General features: G+C 44.4%; 1 protein-coding gene across 3 annotated transcripts in view; it reads left to right on the plus strand.

Annotated features, from left to right (window-relative positions):
• Positions 1–17628, plus strand: part of CCDC136 (coiled-coil domain containing 136) — a 391788-nt gene that overhangs the window by 186478 nt on the left and 187682 nt on the right. The window lies entirely within an intron of this gene.

The raw sequence follows: 17628 nt of genomic DNA on the forward strand, positions 1-17628 counted from the left end.
CTGGTCAGAGAGAAAGGTGGTGAGCCACACCAGGGCCTGATCTGTGATGCCCAGGGTATCACGGAGATGGGAGATCAGGATGTTGTGGTTTACTGTATCGAAAGCAGAAGAGAGGTCCAGATGAATGAGGACAGAGGGAGAGTAAGAGTCAAGATTTGAGAGCAGGTCGTTACGGGTGTTCAGAAGAGCAGTTTCCTTGCCTCTGGATGCTCTAAAGCCAGACTGATGGTCATGGAGACAACCAACAGATTCAGTGTGGAGGGTAAGTTGAGTGATAGCCAACTTCTCCAGGAGTTTTCCCAGGAAAGGGGTGATGGAGATCAGGCGATAGTTTGCTGGAATAGATGGGTCATCAGAGGTTTTTTTTAGCAGAGGGTGCACAAGAGAGTGCTTGAGAGGAGAGGGGAAAAATCCAGTGGCGAAAGAGAGGTTGCAGAGGTCGGCCAAGGCTGGAGCGAGAGTGCCAATTTTGTCCTTGATGGTTTTGGAGGGGCAGGCGTCCACCTGTTTGAAAGAGGCTTTCATAGACCAGACCTGTCTAGAGACCTCTTCAGGTGTGACAGGGGAGAGGGAGGAGGGAAGAGGGGGCGGGGTGGGGGCGGCTGAGGGGGGCCCAAGAGATGTTGGTGCAGGTGGGGGAGCAAAAGAGAGAGAGGATAATATGTCCTGTGTTTTGGTGGTGAAATGTGAGGCCAGGGGTGAGCAAAGGGCCTAGGTGGGTGCATTAGAGGATGCGGCTGCCATAAGAATGGCCAGTTCCTCGCAGACTGAAAAGTTTGGCCGTGTTGTTAGATGCCGTGGAGAATGCGGCTTGAATGTAGACTATTTTCTTGGAGCGGATGCAGAGTCTATATTGCCACCTATTCATTCATTTAGAACTATAGATTCTTGGCCCTCTCTAAGCCATGTCTTCACCAAGTCATTCTCCTTTAGCTTCACTTGCAGCTTGCTGCGCTCCTTACATTCACTGCTGATATCCTGCACTCTTTTACTCACTTGCTTTGCGCCACTAAGTGTATCTTTGCAATTATACGCTGCAGGTGCGAAAGTGGGGTTCGTGTATCCCGCCAGTGCTTTCAACTCCTTTACGGGGTAAAATCCCTTACTTTCTGCTATTGGACCTTTGTCCCCGGTTTGAAGAGGAGAATGGGGAGCCGAGGGCAGTTTGCCTTCCATATCACATTGACTCAGCATCCAGCGCCGCTGGATTGGGTCCCCTTCCTTGTCCTGAAACATGTTCCATAACTCTAGTATAGCCAGTCGCTTAAGCTGCATGTAAATAAGTGGTCATATATTGCTGCACACATTTGGAAAAGCTCCTGTCTTTGGGCCATGGCTTTGGCAACTTGCTGTCGACATCACAAGTCCATTCCATGCTATACTTGTATATTCTATCTTGATACCGCAGGAGGGACTTGCATAAGAGTTGAAGGGGTGCATCCCTCGTTTTGTCACTTTGTGATTCACTTGTCAATGCTCACTTGACCTCAAATCGGGATTTTGACACCTCCAATTTACTTTACAATTTTGCAGTTCACAAACTCAATACTGTCTCTCAAATACCATTTCTCCAAATCATAACAGTGCAACAAATCTTTTCCTTAGCCTCTTTGGCTCACCACCATCTACACTGTCATGCTCTGCGCACCATCCCACTGTGGTCCTCCATCCTGAAGGCTCAAATCACAACTCCACTTGTGTGCTTCTCAAACTCTGCCCTAATGGCACAACACTAGTCCTTAAACTCAGTCAACAATCTAACAACTGAAGTCCACCACTTCCGGTACACCTCAAGTCCTATTAAAAAAGCTTGCGGGTGAAATCACCAATACCGTAGAGGAAAAACCTTGATGCCTGACCCTTCAACATATATGTCTGCGATTAATAACAAAAACACGATGACAAACATGATGTCTTCCTGCATTACTAACAGGGTGAACTATTAAATCACATGGTCCCTCTTCTATAGCATCGCCATATAGGAATGCATGTCTAAGAGATAAATTAGAAAACCACCTTCCATAATATAAGCTAGCTTCTTCCGCTAACACCTGTATACAGGTAACCGTATATAATCATCCATGAACCAAGCTGAATTGCCTAACTCACAGGGAAAATATTGTTTCTCTTTTTCAAAGTTTTTTCTTCCGCAAACTAAGCTCACCATTTAAGCTAACCGCCCAAACTGCCTGCTTTAAGAATGGCTAATCCTTACACAAAACAGAACACCACAAAATACAAAATCAAGCTGAACCTTTCCTTCCCCCCATGTTTGCCATATAGCCAAGTCTATACTTACACTCCATGGTTCACTGAAGCCCCTCGGACACAGACTCTCCCACTACATGCCTCTCTGCCATACGGTCCGCTAAGCGTCACACGGGAAGCGGGCAGGAATTCCCTCCAAATGCAGCTCCTGTCCATCTCTTCTCTTTTTCCCCACGCGTGGATTTAGGTGTCGGTTTCCGCAGGTCACTATGCAGCCCCTCAGGCATGCAGCAGGATGATGCGGTTTACTGCCAAAAGGTCTTAGCGACCATCCCTCTGCTACCACTTGCAAAGGAGCAGGGGCTCTATAGCAGTTACCCCAATTACCAGCAGAGGGACACTGGGGCCCACCAAAAACTCCCCTCCACAAGAAGGGAAGACTCAGCCATAGGGCAAGGTTTACTGTCTTTATTATCTAACAAAATGACAAGAATCAAACTAGACAAACATACATTCTCCAGAGCTCTCATCTTCTAAGCGTGTGTCACCTGGTTTTATACAGACATGGCATCACAAAATCAAGTTCTGTCCCCAAAACCTATCAGGCATTCAGATTGGTCAGTTTAGGCGAACCTTATACACATTCTATGAGGGTTAGTCCTACTACTGGGAGCCATATCTGGTTGCTCCTTCCAGGACTACCTCTATATATAACTCATACCCTATTGCAGGGTCGAGGGGAGACTACTGGCTCCTGCAACATATTTTGTCTTCACATTAATGGTGACTCTGGATTGGGCAGAACGTATCCTCCCAGCCTTGGGACCCTGGACGGTTACCAGGCTGAGTGTACCCTTTCAAGGCAATGAGAATAAACATGAAGGTGCTGTGTGTTCCCTAATGTTGCCATCTTTGATCACCTAACCGTGGGAGAGTGCATTCAGTTGGTAGTTCATGAGCAACACTTGTATCTTTCCACCTCTGGTTCTATGGGAACAGCTTCTCTCCATCTTCCTTGATTGAATGGGCATTGTCTTGCTCTGTTAGGTCACCTGTGTTGAGACCACGAAATGGCGCTCTTCTGCCTGTAATAATGAGGATTTAAGCCTGAATTTCTTGCAGGTGCCTTATCGTCTTGGTAACCGGGAACTTTCCATCTCCACTCATCCTTGGCTGAGGTGCATCGTTTCTGCTTGCCTCTGGCTGCAGCGATCTTGTCAGCCCTTCCATGTATTCGAAGTCTGTCTACCCTTCCTCATTCACTTCAGTGGGCCTATGGCTGCCATGTTTGTCCTTATGGACTTTCGATGCGCAAGCTTCGTATACATATAGCAGATAAATCGGTATTGTTATTAGGTTGCGCATAGATCCAAAATTTAAGTACAATACAATAAGGATTTTGGATACATCAAATCCACGATTTCCAAAACAGTAGTTGCTGAATTTATAGTTTTAATTAAACAGTCTATTAAATCCTACAGCCAACACGTGTTTCGACCAGACAGTCTTTCTCAAGGCTGTGATTTATCAATATTCAATAAGAAAAGTTAAAATTTGATTCATACAAATAGGCATGTTCATAAACCAGAGAAGTACATCATTATTAAGGACATTATTACAAAAATAATACATTTTTAGATATTACATACCAAGTCGATGTTTCATATGTGTAGCAGGAGAGGAGATAAAGGGGAAAATGGATACATTGAACAATCATCAGTACATATGCATATAGCATCCAATATTCCAAATAATCTCCTATATTAAAGTTCATGCGTAGGCAGACCTAATTATTGCACACAGTAGCCTTTACATCAAAAATGGTGAATGTGGTACATATGGGTGATGGGTGTATACCACAGAACCCGTTCATACACCCTGGTAATCCCAGCTGATGTGTGACAAATTGAAGATTTTTAAATTAGAAATATGTGGATTATTCAGTAAGAAAATACTCATAGTGTCTATAGTACACATATTAAATACACACCCTCCAATGGTGACTTACTGAAAGGTTTTTTTTAAAAGAGGTGGTGTGGGTGCGAATTCTCGCCGTCACCATAACCAGTACAATGAGGGACCCTGCAATAACTCAGACAGAAAAGAGCCAAGTAAACATTACTTTATTAATGCACAAGCATTCGCGAATGGGCCGCAAGTTCAAACGTCTCGCTAAGCAAGTCGTCGAAGTGCCGCGCCTTCCTCTACACATCGTGCTCTTTTATACTTTTCTGTTTACATTGCCTTGCACATAGCACACGTCCACCCCAGGGCGGATCTCCAGTTGGAGTTTATCTGAAGTATCCAGTTGGAGTTTAACGAACAACCATTGCACATTTACTATCGTGGTCTATCGTGGTTTCCTGTTATCCCGGTCTTCACATTCTTTCGTGCCCCTTTGTGCCCGTATCTCTGTGCTCGAGGCCATGCTTACTCATTCCTTCCCCCCACCCGTATTCTGCAGATAGTTTTAGCAGGCTCAGCATGCTTAGACATACAGTGACCAAACACAATTCTTCTGTTAAAAACAAGTTCTTGCCGGGTCAGCAGGTCTTAAACGCCGCCGTATAAAAGAGAAAGCCTCTTCTTTTAGCAAAAAGTACATTCATTTAACGCATATGGTGATTAGTACAAACTCCAAGTGTGAGCACAACGTTACATATGCATGCGTACCTTCAATCCACCCTTTGCTCACACTTGAGCATCAATCTAAGCAGTCCTAGCATAAGCAGATGGCAGGAAAGCAACATCATTACATAATGTATGTACCATAATCTTCTCCAGGCCTCCCATGTCAAAAAATTCCTGTTGTACATGGCTTTTATCCATTGGATTTAGGCGCGTTATGCTGGAAGAACACATGGAAACACAGCACGACACACATACCGGGAAGCATTGGATGCAGAGACAAATTCCTACAACTATTGCTGCTAGAACCAGTATGGGCGTAAGGAGCTGCCACCCGATTTCTTTTAGGAGCTTCATCCACCAGCTATCTCCTGACCCTTCCTCCTGGTGGATACTATCCGCTATTTTATGTAGTTTGTTTATTCCATCTTAGATTCCTGTACTTTCTTCTGGTATGTAAACACAACATTGGGACCCCACCATGAAACAGACCCCGCCCCTTTCTGCAGTGAGTATGTCTAAGACATACCTATTCTGGAGAGCCACTAGCCGAATTGCTTTCATTTCATAAGTGATGTTTTCCATTAGGTCTGCGGATTCTTCGATTACGAACTCAAGGGCCCTGCTTAGCTTTTGGATTTCTTGACTGTTCATAAAGATGCCCGCTGGAGGAACCAGGGCCCCCATCAGATCTATAAACGTTTCCCATCCTGTAGGTTGATACGTAGGAATTTTTGGGTTTACTGCTCGTTTATTTCTGCTGTGTATTTCTTTATGCAGAGTAGACGGGGCATATACCATCACAGCCGGCATTATTCTGGCTATGTAACATACCCCAACAAAATCTTTCGCTAACCACAAATAAGCCCTCTTGTTACAGACGTAGGCATGTCCTTCTATCTGTAACAATCCCTTCGTGTAGTTATTTAGATTCACCATTTGACTGCACCCCGAGATCATTCTTTGATTACCTCTTGCGCTTCTCTTAAAACATATATTCTTTGGCCTAAACTCTTGTGTGATGGTGATAGGGGGAGGAGGTTCTCTTACTATCTGTACCATAGCAGGTGCAAGCCCGATTCCCTCAGTTTTGATTTTATAGCGTATCTTTTCCATTAGAAGGGTTTTGTTCTCTCCTCTAACATAACAAGCGGTATTCGGTATCATGTATTGCTGTGCTGACACTATTCTCATGTAAATTAATGTACACCCGGCATCCTCAGTAACTGGCGACGCGTACACTGGGATGCCTTCACTGCTATGTCGGGGCATGTGGGTGCAGATCCAGCAATCAGTTTTATTCACTACCCCATATGTTGTGTTTATTATCTTCACGTATTCATTTTTAGCATAGTCTTCCGGGTCGTGTTGGTCATAGGCATCTCGATTCCTGCTCTTGACCCGATCTATTCTCCCTGTTCCGTTTGACACGGGTAACAAGTTCTTTAATTCATATCTAGATGGATGTTCCAAATACCAGAATAATATGGCGAACGCTATTAATACTACTATCGAGCATACAAAGAATAAGATTTTGTTCCTTGTGGTGCAAAGTGGTGTTTTTCTCTTACCTTCTGTGTTTGGGGAGCATACATTTATCTGCTCAGGGATTAAACCAGCATATACGGGTGCAGACATAATTCAGTATGTGGCTCAATTATAGGTACGTATGCGTATCAGATGCAACCTAGCGATATAGCTGTATTCCCTATTTAAAGCACCAGTGTCCTTATTACTCTAATAGTGGTAGGTCTCACTGAAAACCTTCATCCGATCTGTCCCACGCCTCGTAGTGCCTGTCCCATGAGGGGAACGCCGGAGGCCCTTCAGGCTACAAGCCCGTTGTCTTCAGTAAGGCACAATCCTGCTAAAACCAACAAGAGAGTCCAAATGTTCATCTCCCTAATGATCAAAGTTCAAAACAGTGTCCTTACACGTTGCTTGGCACATACACGTCACAGGATCGGAGACGATGGGCACACCTACTAATGGCGTCTGGCAGTACTGTTGCAACCTGGGGTTGGTTGGTTCCCTTTTCTGGAGGAATCAGTAGTGGAAGCGTCTTCTTGACGTGATTCACGTGGTACCAGTGCGATTTGCCATCAACTTTTACCGCAGTTTGTGTCGCAAAGAGCACTTGAAACGGGCCCTTCCATCTGGGTTGCAGTCCGCTGGTGCGATCGAAGGCTTTTATAACAACCCAGTCACCGGGCTGCACGTCGTGACCTTCTCCTATCAGAGGAGATGGAGATACTGCGTTCACCTGTGCATTAATAGAAATCAGTCTATTAGTTAACCCAATACAGTACTGTTGTAATGCAGGCCATGCTTGCTCAGACAATCTCTTAGGTGATATGGGGGTCCCAATACTTGGTGGACGCCCCATAACAATTTCGAAAGGAGATAAACCATGTGTACGCTTAGGCATAGTACGCATACTCAATAATGCAATAGGTAATGCATCTGGCCATTTCAGTCCCGTTTCAGCACAAGTCTTTGCCAGTTTGTTCTTCAGTACCTTATTTGTGCCCTCTATAATCCCAGTTTATTGAGGATGAAAAACTGCATGGAAACGTTGATCAATACCAAGGGCCTTGCAAACTTTGCGTACTACTTCACCAGTAAAATGAGTCCCATTGTCAGACCATAGATATCTGGGGACCGTATACAAGGGCACCCAGTGTTTCAATATGCATTATGCTGTGGAGGTGGCACTATTGTCCCGCAGGGGATATGCTTCCACCCATCCTGAGAACCCACATCTCATCACCAAACAGTAGGAATGTTTATTTACAGGCTCCAGCTGTATAAAGTCCATATACACCACCTCAAAAGGGCAGGTGGGTAACTTACTGTGGCCCGCCGGGGCTGGTACACCTTTCCCCACATTGTATAGAACACATATTTCACATTGTTTTGCCCATTGACGACAATACATTCCCAATCTTTTGTTGTACCACACAGCACTCAAAACTTCTTCCATAGTCCTTGCGTTAACGTGAGTTGGACCATGAGCCACACTCACTATCACAGGTAAGTATGCATCAGGTAGTACCCAAGTATTCGTATTGGTATGTGCCCATAGCCCATCTACTGTCTCCTCGTATTGATCATCCTTGTGCCAAGATAGTCTTTCTTCAATGGTTGCATCTGCTTGGATTTCCTTTACGCGCTCCTTCGTCCCTTCCATAGTCACATCCCTCCCCACTATGAGTTGTCGGGCTTCCCACCGTGTATCCCTTGTGGCAGCTAGTTTAGCCATCTGGTCGGCTAAGGAGTTTCCTTGCGTGACATAATCTAGAGTCCTTTTATGCGCTGGGCATTTCACTATGGCCACCATTTTGGGCAACGTAAGGGCTTGTAATAATTCAGCAATCAATTGGGCATGTTTAATAGTATCACCTTGGGAGGTTGAAAACCCACGCTCTCCCCAGAGTTTACCAAAACTGGAAACCACCCCATGAGCGTAGGCTGAATCAGTATAAATTGTCACTTTCATACCGCTGCTTAACACTAATGCTCTCGTTAGCGCAATCAATTCTGCTGCCTGGGCCGATTTTTCACACACTTTCCCACTCTCAATCAACCGCTCCCCTGTGGTTACAGCATACCCTGCTGTTGTCTCCCCATTTGGCAGTTTGAAACAGGAACCATCACAGAATAATATACCCTCATTATCAACCAGCGGGGTGTCTTGCAGGTCTGCTCTACCCTTAGTGTGTTCTTCCATTTGGATCACACAATCATGCCTAATGTCATTAGGTGAGACTGGCAAAGGAAGCAGTGTCGCTGGATTCAAAGTGTTACATCGTTCGATTTTTACATTACTGGCAAACAGAATCATCTCATACTGTGTGAGTCTAGCTGTGGTCAAATGCTGTGTATGCACTCTATTCAGGAGAACGTCCACCGCATGTGGGACTTTTACTGTCACTTCGCTCCCTAGGATGATACCTGCACTTTGTTTTAGGGCTGCCGCTGCTGCGGCCAATGCTCTCATGCATGGGGGTAGGCCTCGAGCTACTGAGTCCAGAGCACTGGAGAAATATGCACATGGTCTCTGTTTACCCCCTTGTTCCTGCGTTAAGACTGACACAGCGCAACCTTCCTGTTCATCAACGAAAAGGCAAAATCTCTTGGTATAATCAGGTGTGCCTAAGGCTGGTGCGTGGCATAGAACATCTTTCATAGCTGTCAGGGCTTTTTCCATCTCAGGTGTCCATTCTAATGGTCCGTTTTCTTGTACTTCTTTTAAGGCTTTTAGCATGGGCTGGATCAATACAGAGAATTCAGGAATCCAGTGCCTACAATAGGATAAAACACCAATTATCCTTCGGAGACCTTTTGCCGTGTCGGGGCCTTTTATGGACTGTATCAAAGCAATGCGATCAGTAGACAGAGTTCGCCCCTCTTCGGACAACTCAAAGCCTAAATAATGGACCTTTTGTTTTACATACTGCATTTTGGCTAGGGCTACCTTGTGCTTATTCTCTGCTAAGTGCATTAGCACCAATCTGGTCACATAATGGCATTCCTCTTCGGTGGCTGCACATAATAGCAAATCATCAACATATTGTATCAGAGCAGTGTTAGCGGGTAGGGCTAGGTTATCCATCTGTGTTTTTAGTGCTTGGCTGAATATGGCGGGACTTTCTGTATATCCCTGCGGGGCTCTAGTAAATTGGTACTGTCTATCTCGAAGAGTGAAACTAAACAGGTACCTGCTTTCTTCGGCAATAGGAATGCTGAAGAAGGCATTTTTCTAATCAATTACTGTAAACCATTTCGCTGTTTTGGGAATTAAAGTGAGTACACTTGCAATATTAGGGACAACTGGATATCTGGGTTCTACTATTTTGTTTATCTCCCTCAAATCAATAATGAAACGATAGGGTACCGCTTCATCACCTTTCTTGTGTACTGGAAGGATCGGAGAGTTACAAGGGCTATCATTTGTTGGCTCTACCACCCCTAACCGTATCATATCCTGTACTATTTGATATAGTGCCTGCTCTCCCTCGTGTGATATGCGATATTGTTTTATCCTGGGCAACCTGGCACCGGGCTTTAGTTTGATTACTACTGGGGAAACATCCAACACCCCTACATCATTCCCATGAGTGGCCCATAGTTCATTCGGGATGTCTTGGAGTTCCGGGGGCAGGGTTTGCGTTACTCCTATCATACCCATAGGTTTGCTTATAGTCATTCTCACCCCCTGAGGGGAGCAATATATTGTGGCCACTAGTGTCTTTAATGCATCAATACCTAACAAGTTTTCTGGGCAGTGATTGGTCAATAGCCACCCATTCTCCCATTTTACCCCATGAAGTTCCGCTTCTACTATTTCACTTACAGGAGTCTTTATTGGATTTCCCCCAAATCCAACTGATACCTTGCTTTTATCCGATAATGGGACAGCGGGGACGGCTCTGATATTCACGGAACTGTTTCCAGCTCCCGTGTCTACCAGACATCTCAAGTTTCGGTGGGGGCCGATCCTAATGGAGGCATAAGGCCCCCTCTGATCTATAGGTACTTGTACCACTCCCGCTGTCTCATTTCGGCCTCCTCAGGACATATCACTTGTGTTATCCTGGAAGTCGTCATTATAGTATACCCCTTCCCCACATCCTTCGCCCTGGCATACACCTTGTACTTGTGTTGTTTGTCGTGGCTGATACAGTAGATTGGGGGAGGCGGGGCCGGCCAGGGAACATCCCCTCTTGCTTGTCCGTCAAAGGCATTGGGTTGAGGGGGTTTAAACATTCTATTGTCTTGGTTGCCATACCCACCAGTCCTATTTCCTGGGGCAAATGTTGTCTGTGAAGGGGGCCGTACACCCCTTCCTCTCCCACCACTCTGGGGACACTGGGATTACCAGTGTCCGGGTCTCTTGCAGAAGGCACATACATCTTGGGGTAGCCCATCCCTCCTCCCATATAGCGCACCTCCTTGCACTGTACCTCTACCTGTCCCTTGGCCCCCTATCATGTTGCTACTATAGCCCTGTGACGGGCCATTATTATTGTAGTTATACCTGCCTTGGGGCCCTTGATGCAACTGTTGCATCAACACTTTGGTTTTTAGATCCTTCTCTTGTCGTGCCTTTTGTTGTCCCTTTACTCTTTCCCCTCTTTCATAATACCTGGCCATTTCGAGGAGATCCCGGGGGTTTCTAGTCATCCATGTACTTTCTGCCTTCCTAATGTTCTCCTGGATTGGCCCGTGGAGCCCTTCTATAAAGTTTGTGGCAAAGTACCGTTGGCCCGTCTCAGACCCTATCTCTAGCCCACTGTGTGCTTTAAATGCTGCTTCGTAACGCAGGAAGTACTGTGCAACTTCCTCACTTGCGCCCTGTATCACAGCAGACAGTTTCTCCACATTCACATCAAATGGGGGTAATACCTTTTCTAGCGCCCTCAGGACTGCCATGCCATGCCCCCTTAGGGTTCGGGATATTCCTCATGCAGTTTCCTATTTTTACTCGCCTCCATTACATCTTTCCATTTTATTGTATCATTGTCTTTGGCACGAAAGGGGGTCCATATTTCCTCTGGGACAATAGCTAACAATATGTTATCTACATCCTCTACAGTAAATAACCCGGGTCTGAATAGCTTTCCTACTTCTTTGTAGAATCCTGCCGGGTCTATACGGGGGTCGGGGATGGACTTGGTGATATGCATCAATTCTATTCGAGATAAGGGGACATACACATAGGTGCGCATCATGTTACCAGTAACTGCATCTATGGTGGGTTGACACTCTCTCATTGGCATTGATAGTAACTTTTCCGTGTTTGTTTGTTTGTTCACTTACAAGGGCCTGCACTGGTGATGAAGCAGAGGACTGGTGACTAAGGTTTTTCTCTTTTATTTTTTATAATCTTTTAACAGTTTCTCCACCTTAGCCATTCTCCATTCTTCCGCCCCAGAATCGTCCACTCTTATATTGGGTAGCAGTTTCTTATCCAATTCCGTCTTAATCCTATTCCACTGGGACACATATCTAGGCTCCTTTTCCTCTTCTATATCATCCACCCTAATAAGAAGATATTTAATTACGTTTACTTGTATAGGCCAGCCAAGGCCCTCCATCAGACTCACCAGGGTGGACATGGACTGCGAGTGTATGGATGCTATCATACGATTAGCTACGTTTTTTGGCCCGCCTGGTCTGCATCTTTGAGTTTAGCCTCTCTTTCCCTCACCTCTCTTTCCCATGCCCTCTTTTCCTTCTCCCATTCAACACCGCCCCTTATGACTTCCGCTATTATGTCGGACATACATCCCCATAACTGAACACTATACGCAGTCACTGGTAGTAACGCGACAGCGTCCTGATATGCTGAGGGCAGATCCGCAGTACTCTGTCCTCTCAATTTACAGTTACCCTCATGAAAGGTATATAGTTTAGTGGCCACTGTCCTAAATTCCAAAGGTGTCAAACGCCCCAATTGGTCCCGTAGGCTGTCATTGAGGGGTGTGCCATACAGCCCGGTCATAAGGATTTGCAAGTCTCCATCTCTATCCTTTTCTACAGTAGTCGTTCTCCTATGGTCTATCAACCTATCTGGGTCTCCATACTTCATTGGGAATTCCGCCCTCTCACCCTCACCTTCTCTCGGAGGAGCCGTAGCCCCTGGAAATAACAATTCAGTCGTTGTTTGTTCTGCTTCTAGTCCTATCACATCTTCATACCGAGGCGCCGGCAAGGCAGGATACATACCCCCGCTATTCTTAATCATCATACGTCTATCCAACTGGTCTAGTTTCTCATCCTTCTCTTTTATCTCTAGGTCACGTAATTTTTGATTTACTGTTCTCTTCTGCCCCTTTGCCTTTTGTTTGTTCTGAGCATTGCGCCTGCGCATTGCTTCTACCCTCCATAGTCGTATAGCCTCAAACTGTGCGGGTCTGACCCGTCTTTTTACTAATTCTATTTCTACTTTGGATATGCGGTCCACATCAAAGGACCCGGTGTCTGGCCATTTATGCTCAATCGAATCTTTTGTATATTCAGACCACTCCCTTAAGAACAATGTTGAATTCAATCCATGTTTAATCAACATATCAAATGCAGGGGTTCCTTCAAGAGGGGCATAGTGTCTCTTTCCTATACCACTCTTGCTGGAAGCCGCTTGACCCATTTTGTTGGTATACCGCAATTGCCTAAAAACACTCACCTTTCCCAAATGTGCATTAATAGGCTAACATTAACAGTATATCCTCCTGACATATATCGCCATACCAATATCAATACATCACCGTTTAATCATTATTATTACATAGACGGACATACCACCGTCCTCTTCATAAACCCTAAATCGTTATTTCCTTATTCCATCATGCATCCATCCATACCACTTACCTTAAGGGTCCCGCCAGAGTGTTCCGGACCCGAAGGGCGACAGCCTGCTGTTCCACCGCCGACGGAGCCGGAAAAACAAGGATGATGCGTTGGTTGCAATCAAAGGTGCGGATTCAGTTGTTGGAGCCCCGTGATCAATTCCTTCTCCGGTTCCGCCGCGGCGTTCCTCACCCAGTGACGGACTGTCGCTCCTTCGCATCCCACTTCTGACACCAAAATTGTGGGTGCGATTTCTCGCCGTCACCATAACCAGTACAATGAGGGACCCTGCAATAACTCAGACAGAAAAGAGCCAAGTAAACATTACTTTATTAATGCACAAGCATTCGCGAATGGGCCGCAAGTTCAAACGTCTCGCTAAGCAAGTCGTCGAAGTGCCGCGCCTTCCTCTACACATCGTGCTCTTTTATACTTTTCTGTTTACATTGCCTTGCACATAGCACACGTCCACCCCAGGGCGGATCTCCAGTTGGAGTTTATCTGAAGTATCCAGTTGGAGTTTAACGAACAACCATTGCACATTTGCTATCGTGGTCTACCGTGGTTTCCTGTTATCCCGGTCTTCACATTCTTTCGTGCCCCTTTGTGCCCGTATCTCTGTGCTCGAGGCCATGCTTACTCATTCCTTCCCCCCACCCGTATTCTGCAGATAGTTTTAGCAGGCTCAGCATGCTTCGACATACAGTGACCAAACACAATTCTTCTGTTAAAAACAAGTTCTTGCCGGGTCAGCAGGTCTTAAACGCCGCCGTATAAAAGAGAAGGCCTCTTCTTTTAGCAAAAAGTACATTCATTTAACGCATATGGTGATTAGTACAAACTCCAAGTGTGAGCACAACGTTACATATGCATGCGTACCTTTAGTGGAGACCAAGAAAGAACCAGACCCGAAAATGACTGGTCTCAAAGGGAAGGATATTGCTCACCCAAAAATATATATAATCCTGAATTAGGTTCCCATGCGGGACGTTCAACATCTGGTATCTGGGGATTTCACTCTGCAGTCTCAGATGGCATGGATGCCGTTAGCCTTTAAATTAGGCTGAAGCTGAGGACAATTCAAACAGGTCATATATATGATTCTTTGATGCGGAATGTACGGAGGATTAGGTAATGGTAGGAAACCTAAGTATAGTAATTGGAAATCATCTTACCTAGCTTTCACTAATGTACAGTTGCCATTAGAGCACTTCCGAATATTAGCGCTGCTAGCCCATATATAAGGTACAAATACCTGTTAAATATAATAGTTCCAATAAGTATACTATACACAAAAATCCAGTAAATCTCTATTAATCAAATTAGGTATGTGATCTCACCTGATTATAAGCGAATATGTCACTGGGTTAGATCCCGCGTTAAAGTTCCGAGTTTGGACGCGGCGCCATTTTCCAAGTATTTAAAGCATGTAAAACAAAGCGCATGACGTCACGCATAATGTCCGACGTCATTCGCATGAGCTGTGGCTTCCAGGACGATGCTCGACATAATATTTACATTATTCACTATAACCCCTACATGATTAAGACCATTAATGTTTTAGAAAATGCAAAAGTGCATGATATATGCATTTAAATCTGCACGGATAAGTCATATAGTACCACTCCAGCTACCCAACAATTTGAGCAACGGATAAAAAATGGATTGAGAAATAAGAATGGAGTAACATGTTAAATTAGTGAAAACGGGTCTAATAACTAATATTTCTAAAGGGGGTGGTACATTAGAATTTGAGCACCCGCTGATGAATAGAATATGGTAATCCATAAAAAGTTTTGTTATATATGAATGACAGTGACATAGGTACATTGAAATGTTCCTAGGTATATACCACATCACCCATGTGTAAGTATCTTATACGAGCTTAATTCATCCTTCAAAATTATTCTTGCTTTCAAAGGAATACATGCATCTCATGATCGGAGTTTAATCTGGATTGAATACATCATAAATTGCAGATATATTTTGCTTCAGTTTGTCTGAGTTTAAGTTCCAGGTCACCTCCCCTTGTACCCATTTGAACCTTTTTAAGACCAATAAATCTCATGTCTTTGACATTATTCATTTGGTGATACTTTTGCCAATGGATTGTTAATGGAAGCAGTCGGTCATGTTTGTTCAAATTAGTAATGTTTTCCCAGATTCTAAACTGAAGTTCTCTGATCGTGATACCAACATATAACTTTCTGCATACACATTGTATAGCGTATACTACATATTTGGTGTGGCAATTAATAAATTCATCAATAACCACTCTAATGCCATGGTGGCTAACAAATTCCTGACTATCTGCATGTGCAAATTTACACATGCTGCAAGTTCCACATTTGAAAAAGCCTTTAGTGGGATTTAACCAATCTGTACCCTTGGACAACATGTTAGGTATCAGGGAGGGACATATTTTTTTCTTGATGATAGGTGGTGCTTTAGTGAACACAAAAGACGGTCTTTCATTAAGATAAGGTAAAATGTCTCGATCGAGACGCAATATTCCCCAATGCTTGGACACAATCTTGTATAGCACATTCACGTCTCGAGTTACAATATCAAGATTCCTCCTAGGATTTGACTTGGAATTCTTATTACTACTGTTCTTTAGCATATCTTCCCTTGATATATCATTTACTCGTTTTTGTGCTCTAGAAATAGTTGAAATATCATAACCTCTCATACTGAATCATTTCGCCAATAGTTTACATTCTGTATTGTAGGATTGTTCATTACTGCAATTACGGCGTATACCTTGTGTCTTGTGGTTCAGCTTTGGGGAAGGATATGAATATAAACAGAGATATGTTAATGTATCCGCCATCTACCTGCATGAGTCATAAGCATGTTTTTATCATGTCTATATGCAGCAAGCTAATGGATGTTTGTGTAAATTCCTGAATGGATGGGTATGTACTTCATGTCTAGGTGCGGCTACGTCATGGTATCAGTGATGAAATCATTGATTTCTTGATTTGCGGTCAGTCAACTTGTTCGACTGATGACATTTTCATCTACTCCATATCATCGATTGGGTATGGTTTGAATGGCTGTCTGAGAGAGTAACGTTTCTCACATTTGCAATACATTGATGATGGCGATGAAGGGCCTAAGAGTGAGGTGCATCTGTCGTTTCTATGTCTTCAGGCTGAGAGTCGTACGGGCGTCAAGAGGGCCATACTTGGACCTTCGTCTTCAACTGGTTCATTATTTCACACCAGACATGTTATAACTTTAAGAACTGCCCTTTGAGTTGTACCACTTTCAAGGCTTACCTACAACACAGTAGAGCCTGTGAAATAATATTTCTTGCCTGTTGTCATTGTTTGACACAGACATGCAACTCATTTTAATGGATAACATTTGCACTTTAACATGAAACAGGAGACCTTATGACCAGTTAGCTTTTCAAAGTTTATAAATATGTTTACTTTGTGATTTACTGGGACCTGGAGGAGGCACAGTCGATAAGGCAGCGTGGGGCTTTCAAGTGCAGATGGCTGATCCTAGTGCAAATTACCCGGCCCTGCTGAAGATGTGGGGGGGCTCATTTAAATAGTTTGGGATGGGCCCCTTGTGTAGAGAGCGGAAAGGAAAACAATCTGAGGCGCCATTGTGGTGCATACATTATAATGGAGACAAAGAAACATAGCCAGAAGTTAATAGCTGCCGATTATCATAGACGGTTAGCCAACAGAGAGCTGAAACAGTAACTGCCTGCTGAAAAGCTATGCATCCTTCTTTATCAGCAAGTGGCTTATGTGGAGGAACCCGGTAATAAGGTGTAAACACTTCTGTACCTCTTGAGGGAAGTGACAGGCGGAAGGGTTCCAATAAACACAGCTTAGGTGAGCACTGGAAAGCACACATTCTAACCCCCAGAATGAAATGAATATTTTTCTGTGTTATAAGACTGCTGACTGGCAACATGGGGGGAGTTTCTGGTGACCCCCTGAGAGTCAAAGCACATTTCAAATGAAAAGTTTGAAAGGCCCTGACACCATCCCTGCAACAAAAAAAAAACAAAGAAACCTCAAGCATTCAAACTTAACAGGTGCTGAGAGCTGTCAGAAAAAAAGGCTACAGTCCTTCAGGTGTCTTTTGCAGCCACTTATAAAACAGTATGTCAATTAGAAATGTATTTCTTAAATCAAAGAGACAGTGTAAAAAGGCATTTGCATCGGGGTGTGCATGATGCCCTGTTGGGGGTGCCCGGGAGCGACAGTGACACTTTTATTTGTGTCTCTTATGATGGCTCCTGTAGAGGCTGCCGGTAAAAGTACTGATCCCATTCACTGTGATGCAAGTGGGGCGGACTGCTCCCTTGGCCCGTGCATCACTGCCTTTAAAAAAATGCACAGTTGAGTGGTGATGAGGCAGCGAGAAGAGATCCGCCAAGAAAATGCGGTGTATCTGGAGGTTCAGTGGACA

The sequence above is a fragment of the Ambystoma mexicanum genome, chromosome 12, assembly GCF_040938575.1.
Source record: "Ambystoma mexicanum isolate Mex_15411 chromosome 12, UKY_AmexF1_1, whole genome shotgun sequence".
Taxonomy (NCBI): domain Eukaryota; kingdom Metazoa; phylum Chordata; class Amphibia; order Caudata; family Ambystomatidae; genus Ambystoma; species Ambystoma mexicanum.